Consider the following 6,953-nt stretch of genomic DNA (forward strand, 5'->3'; position numbering starts at 1 on the left):
CTTTTGACTTAGTCCTATTTATCTTTTTATTCGCGATTATCATCTTAGTCTTGATATTTTTCAACATCAAATAAGAAGGATAAAACAATTTGAATGTTTCCTCTATAATCTTAACTGAACAATTGTGTTGTTGCATCAGCATGATGCTTAAAATCTTTAAATCAAAGTCATTTAAGTCTTTCTTATCAAGTTGTCATGATGAAACAATGTTTAACATTTGATTATTTTAATTATGTATCTTAATCCATTGCAGTTTAATTCCTGGTGTGAATTGATACTATTGTTAAAGAGATCGCTGCGCTAACATCAGTATGGACTTAAATCTCTGACACCGACTTAAACAACTGTGTCTTGGTTATTTTGAACTCAAAACATATTTTTTTTCCGTGCTCAAAATCACTGCTGCACGCTCTCACTCACATGCTCAACATCGGTCCGCTCGCAACACAAGTTTCCCTCGTGCAAAAAATGCTGATTGAATGTTTCTGCTCCCATTGGCTGGACTTTCTGGAACTTATATTGTTAAACCATGCGTGTGGCGTCGTTGTTATATATTCAATCCTTTTCTCCCTGCGTCAACCTGCGGCGACGCTGCAGACAAGATCGTTCAGGCAGAAAAACGAGTTATAAAAGTAAAGTGTATCCAGTTAATTTCCCAAATAAATCAATCTTGGCAGACGTTTAAGGTGGACTAATGTAAAAACCCAACTTTCCTCACATGTTTCAAATGTTGAATCTTCCTCTCAGAGATGTAGTAAGTCTCTCATCATGACCATGTTTTGAACTTATTACTTTATAAAGTTCTCCCCCGTCTGAAATCTCAGCGAACAAGCTGTTACGAGAGCTGAGCCCATTATGACGTAATAATGGCTTCACTCCTCCTCCAGTCAGCTGTAATCATACCTGCTTTGTTTATACAACAAGAGATGGAAACTTCCTGGATTGATGACACACAATGAGAACCTTAATGTTTGACCAATCACAGCAGAGTTGGCGTGGTTATGGTAAACAAGATTTAATCTCCAGATCTCCAATTTTCAGTGGGCGTGGCTTAAGATCATTTTCTAATGTAAATATTTCAATGAAAAGAGAGTTTTGTACAAACAGACACATACTGATGAGTACAATAGAGTCCAACATCTATTTAAGATACATTATTTCCATGTATCTGATGTACATGATGTCCATCTGAGTGATCATTCTCTTGTCTTGTTTAACCTGGACTTCATTCCTGAATCTAAGCCTTTGAAAGTTAGGTCTCAGAGGCGTGTCATCTCAGCCGATACTGCAGACAGTTTTTCTGCTATGTTTGACCGTCTTTCCTTTGATGACTGCCCAGACGTGGACAGTTTGATTCACTGTTTCACTGATCATTGTGTTGAAATACTGGATCAAGTGGCACCTGTTAAATCGAACTTGAAAATTCAGGAAAAACGGTGCCCTTGGACAAATGAAGATCTCCTGAGTCTGAAGAGACTTTGTCGAAAGACTGAGCGTCTCTGGAAGTCCACTAAACTTGAGGTGCATAGACTTCACCTCAGGGATCTGATGACTTCTTACAATGAGATGGTAGAAACTGCTAGATCTGATTACATCAGAAAACTGGTAGCAGCAAATAGGAAAAACCCCAAAGTTTTGTTTGACACGATTAATTCTCTCGTGTCTCCTGCTCCTCAAATCACACCTGTCTTCTGTGAAGCTGACAGCAATGCATTGTTGAGATTTTTCATTGACAAAATTAAATTGATCAAAGAGAAAATCTCTCCCCCTTCGTTTGGAACCCCTACTGTCTCTGAGCCCCTCTCCTCCTCTTGGTCCTCCTTCACTGCTGTATCTTTGGGTGATATTTCGGCACTAGTGAACAAGATGAAACCCTCCTCTTGCTCAGATGACGTCCTTCCTTGTAGGCTTTTTATCAAAGTATTTGATGTAATTGGCCCCTGGGTTACCAATATGGTGAACCTCTCCCTTTCCACAGGGGTTTTTCCCAATGCATTTAAACATGCCATTGTGGAGCCTCTGCTCAAAAAACCATGCTTAGACCCAACTGACCTCAGTAATTTCAGGCCTATTTCTAAGCTCCCTTTCTTGTCCAAGATCTTGGAGAAGGTGGTGTCTGAGCAGCTGTCTTTGTTCCTGGATCAGAACGACATCCATGAGAAGTTTCAGTCTGGCTTCCGTAAACATCACTCTACGGAGACTGCTTTATTGAAAGTGTCCAGTGACATCATGATGTCGGCTGACTCTGGTAAATTCACTGTTCTGGTTCTCTTGGATCTGTCCTCAGCCTTTGACACAGTTGATCACCAGATCCTGCTGAGAAGACTGAGGGATGAAGTGGGACTGTCTGGGTCTGTGTTAGAATGGTTCTCATCTTACCTTTCTGGGCGCAGTTTTAGTGTATCTGCCAATCAAATGAGGTCTGAATCGGCAGATCTGTTGTGTGGAGTCCCTCAAGGTTCTGTTCTGGGTCCTTTATTGTTTTTGCTGTACTTGATTCCCCTCGGTAAAATCATTCAGAGATTTCCAGATGTTTCTTATCACATTTTTGCTGATGACATCCAGCTTTACTGCTCTTTTGATCCAACTGAGCCCCAGAGGCTGAACAGCATAGTCAATTGTTTGCTAGAAATCAAACAATGGCTGAGTGAAAACACTTTACAGCTAAACGTGGACAAAACTGAAACTCTGGTGATTGCTCCTGATGATAAGGTTCCAGGGTTGAGTCAGTACTTGGGTGACTTAGGTCAGTCTGTCAAACTGAGCCTGAGAAACCTGGGTGTTGTATTTGATAAAGACATGTCTCTTGTTCGACATTGCAGAAAACTGACCAGAAACTGTTTCCTTCAACTGAGAAAAATCTCTAAACTTAGGAAAATGTTGTCGGAACATGATCTGGAGCTTGTAATCCATGCGTTTGTTTCTTCTCGTCTGGACTATTGTAACAGTTTGTTTTCATGTCTTAACAAGAAGGAGCTGTCTCGTCTGCAGTTGATTCAGAACTCTGCAGCGAGAATTCTGACCCGCTCAAGTAGAAGAACTCACATCTCTCCGGTCCTTAAAACTCTTCACTGGCTTCCAGTTTCTTTCAGGATCAACTTTAAAATTCTGGTTCTTACTTTCAGAGCTATTCATGGTCAGGCTCCTCCTTACATCACTGATCTGATCCAGCCTTACACCCCAGCTCGGGCTCTGAGGTCTGTGGATCAGAATCTACTTATGGTTCCTCGCACACGGCTCAGGACCAGAGGAGAGAAATCTTTTCAGGCTGTTGCTCCTAAGCTTTGGAACGATCTTCCTCTCTCTTTGCGCTTGATGGAGTTGTTCTCAGTATTATCTTGATCTTTAAAGTATGTCCTTTTTTTTGAGTATTGTTTTGATTGTTTAAGCGCTTTGTGACCCTGGTCTCGAAAAGCGCTATATAAATAAATATTACTTACTTACTTACTTACTTATTTACTTGATTTAATCAGTAGCCGTCAAAAAAACAATAAAAGTTCCAGCGAGACTCGCCTTCCATTGAGTAGCTTCTTGTGATTAAACAATTACCAAGACACATTCGCTGCTCAATTGTTTTTTAATTCTGGCACGCTAGCGCCCGGCTGACCCACGATAAAGTTAAATTGTCCATTTCTATTTACTAGTTAACTTTAATGAACCAGTTATAGTGAGCTAACAGTTAGTTGCAAAATGTAACTCTTTCCATTCCACTGTCTTGTTTTTAATGTCTTTAAAAATATATAATAATAATAATAATATTACTACTACTAATAATAATAATAAAAATAATAATAATACATACAAAGACACTTTACAAAAAGAAAAAGAAAAAAGATAGAGATGACAATACAAACAGTAATACAGTGGAAAATGATTTATCAAGTGTCAAAAGTTGTATTGTTTTAACTCAATAGCATTTATTAATATGATTATATGTCATAAATAATTAAGATCACAAACAGATAACAGATCGTCCCTCTTATTTATTTGTTCTCCTCCAAATCCCATTAACAATCAGATAAAAGAAGAGCACAATTTAGGGGATCATGAACTTTAAACCCCCAAAAAGGTTGAAAGTGGAATAAAAGTTCACCTATTTATGGAAGTAAAAGGTGTAAAAACAACAACATACATTCTCTAATGAGTCAAATATCCAAATAAAAACATCTATTTAAAATGTAACCTGTACAAGCACTGGCGTGTGTTCTAGGAAAAGTCACTTCATGTGTGCAGGAATCGGCGTCTTCGCCGTGTAGTGTTTGCCAGATGTAGAGAAACGAGGATTATGAAAGGCTGGAGTTCAGGCGGTGGGGTGAGAGCGAGGAGGTGCTGTCGCTTCAGACGGCTCTTGTTTATTGTCAGAGAGCATGTATTTATTTCATGCCTCCGCAGATTGTGGTTTAAGGGCAGAGCCGGCTCGGTGGCTGTAATTAGAGAGGTGGAGAGAAAGAGAGCGAGAGTGTTCGCTTCGCTCCGTCCCGTCGTCCCTCCAAGCCTTGGATCCGTGAGCCTCGGAGGTGTAAACCACCGGCAGACGTTCAGGGACACGTTTTTTATAGTCAAGTTAAATTAGCCGGATGGCAGGTTAAAGGTCAAACAAAGCCCCGATATGATGCTTAAGCAAGTTTTCCCACACTTCTCTCTGTTCCAATGCCGGCCTGCCCCGGGGATCCCTCGGCTTCGCTAATGTGGGGTCTGCTTTTTCCTGTTGGGGTTTACCAGTCAAGGGAGGGACCACCATCCTGCCACCCAGACACACACAAACATCTCAATTAACTTCAAACATTCACACATAGAGACGCACACTTTCTTAATTTCTCTCACTCGGGCTTTATTTTTTACAGTGTGGTTTACGCTGCCGTCCTCCCCTGTCACAACTGTAATTTTTCACTGCTAGGAATAACCCGGGGGGCGGTAAAAATGGATCCCGCTGAGGTCGACTTCAAACCTGAAATACGGTTTATCAACAACATGGAGCCAAACATTTCCGTTGGAGTTAATTTTGTCTTCAAAACTTCTAAAAATGGTTCAAAACAAATAAATAAACTGGTCGCAAACATGCCCTAAGTAGCCGCTGACCCGGTGCTAAAAACATGACTTTTATGTATCGGAAACTACTGATGAGGCCGAGGGTTATGCTTTCTGTACCATGATGATAGGTTGGACAATAGTAGTCCTGAACCAGGGTGGTATGCTGTGTTCTCATCAGTCACGTTTGCCTCGGTCGGACTTATTTTAAAGTCGGTGGTTTGTGGTGGTTTCGACATGAAAATCTGACCTGCGGTTTTGAGGGAGCTTCTTAAAGACACTTGATGTTTGAATCTATTCTGGAAACTTCCTGCTGGTTACATATACACACGTGCACCCCCCCTTCTTTTTAGGTGAGGCGCTTTGAACCTAGTTATGTAAAGTATCAACGTATCCAATTGTCTTCAACGCACACATTTTCATTTTCAAATTCTAAACAAAGATGGGTAATGGGTACTCGATACATTGACGTAAATTTTTTTAAATACTAATAAATGTGATTTTAAGGATTTAGTCTGGAACTTTAAAAAATCCCGGACCCTAACTACCCCTACCCCTACCCCTACCCCTAAACCTAACCCTAACCCTAACTCTAACCCCAAGTTTAAATGGTAACACTTTAGAGCGAAGAACAGATTTACTATTAATAATGTACTAATTTATATCTGTATTAAGCATTTTAAAGTACTAACACAACTTGTTCATTGTGACTTTATTCTACCCTTGATATCATGATATGAGTTCAAGCTGAAAACACCTTAATAACTGGTTATTAACATGAAATAAAGTAGTTATTAGAAATAAACTTTGATGAGAGCTATCTTCTTTATATTAACCCCTTATTAAGCGTAAGTACCATAAGATAAGTACGTAGCTATAAACAATACTGTCTCCTTAAGAGGAAAAAGAACAAATATACTAGTATAAATAGCATCCAAATTAATAAAAAAAAAGGATTTGTGATTGTGAATATGTAAGGTAATTAGGATGATATTAATACTGGTACTTTTTTCCTTTACTTTAAAAGAGACAGCATTATTTATAGTAAATTGCTTCTCTTATTGTACTTAATATAATATAATTAATAAGCTATCAAATTAATTATCTAATCACTTCTTTATTTCCTGTTAATAATCAGTAATTAAAGTGTTGTTCAGCTTGAGCTCTTTATGCTACATAGTTACAATTAACAAGGTGTAAATACTTACTTTATTATGGTTAATAAGTGAGTATTTCTCTGTCAATACACATGTGAAGTAGCTTATTAATAGTTAATGTTTGCTCCTTGTACTAAAATGTTTCCGTTTAAATAACAATTGGCTTCTAATGTTTAAAAAATGTTAAGAAAAAAGAGAATCTTTTTTCTCTTATTGTGTACAATTGTGAGTTACCTAGTCAGATACTTCTCTTGTTTCCACTAGTCGTAAGTAAAATCGATGGTCGTCATAGCTATTGATTTAAGAATTGAAATGTTATTTTCAAGAAAACTTGGAAAATGTCTAGATATCAGATCTTAAATTAAATCTTGAGAGTGAGAATGAAATATCTTTATCCTGATCTTACGTCTATCAGGACAACTTTCATTTGTACCACCATTCAAATCAACAAGTGCGTGAATAGAATAATCTGCTATAATAATTTATATCTAAATCAATGTTGGTGGTTGGTTTTTGGATAAATCTGTGTGTTTTCCTTCGTAACAAAATAAAATACATCATTAATATGATTTTTTTTCCCCACAATATAAATTAGAGCTTAAAACACTAAATACACTCCTCTTGGTAGCTTTTTGTTTATTAACTCATCATCTGTAATGCTGAACTACTTCACGTCTCAATTTACGTGTATCAGAAGAAAATCTGGCCAACATCAGAGCCGCTGTGTTGTAACAGTCCAATAAATGTTAAATATGTACGAGAGAGCGG

Source organism: Callionymus lyra, chromosome 11 (genome assembly GCF_982586985.1).
Source record: "Callionymus lyra chromosome 11, fCalLyr1.hap1.1, whole genome shotgun sequence".
Lineage (NCBI taxonomy): Eukaryota > Metazoa > Chordata > Actinopteri > Syngnathiformes > Callionymidae > Callionymus > Callionymus lyra.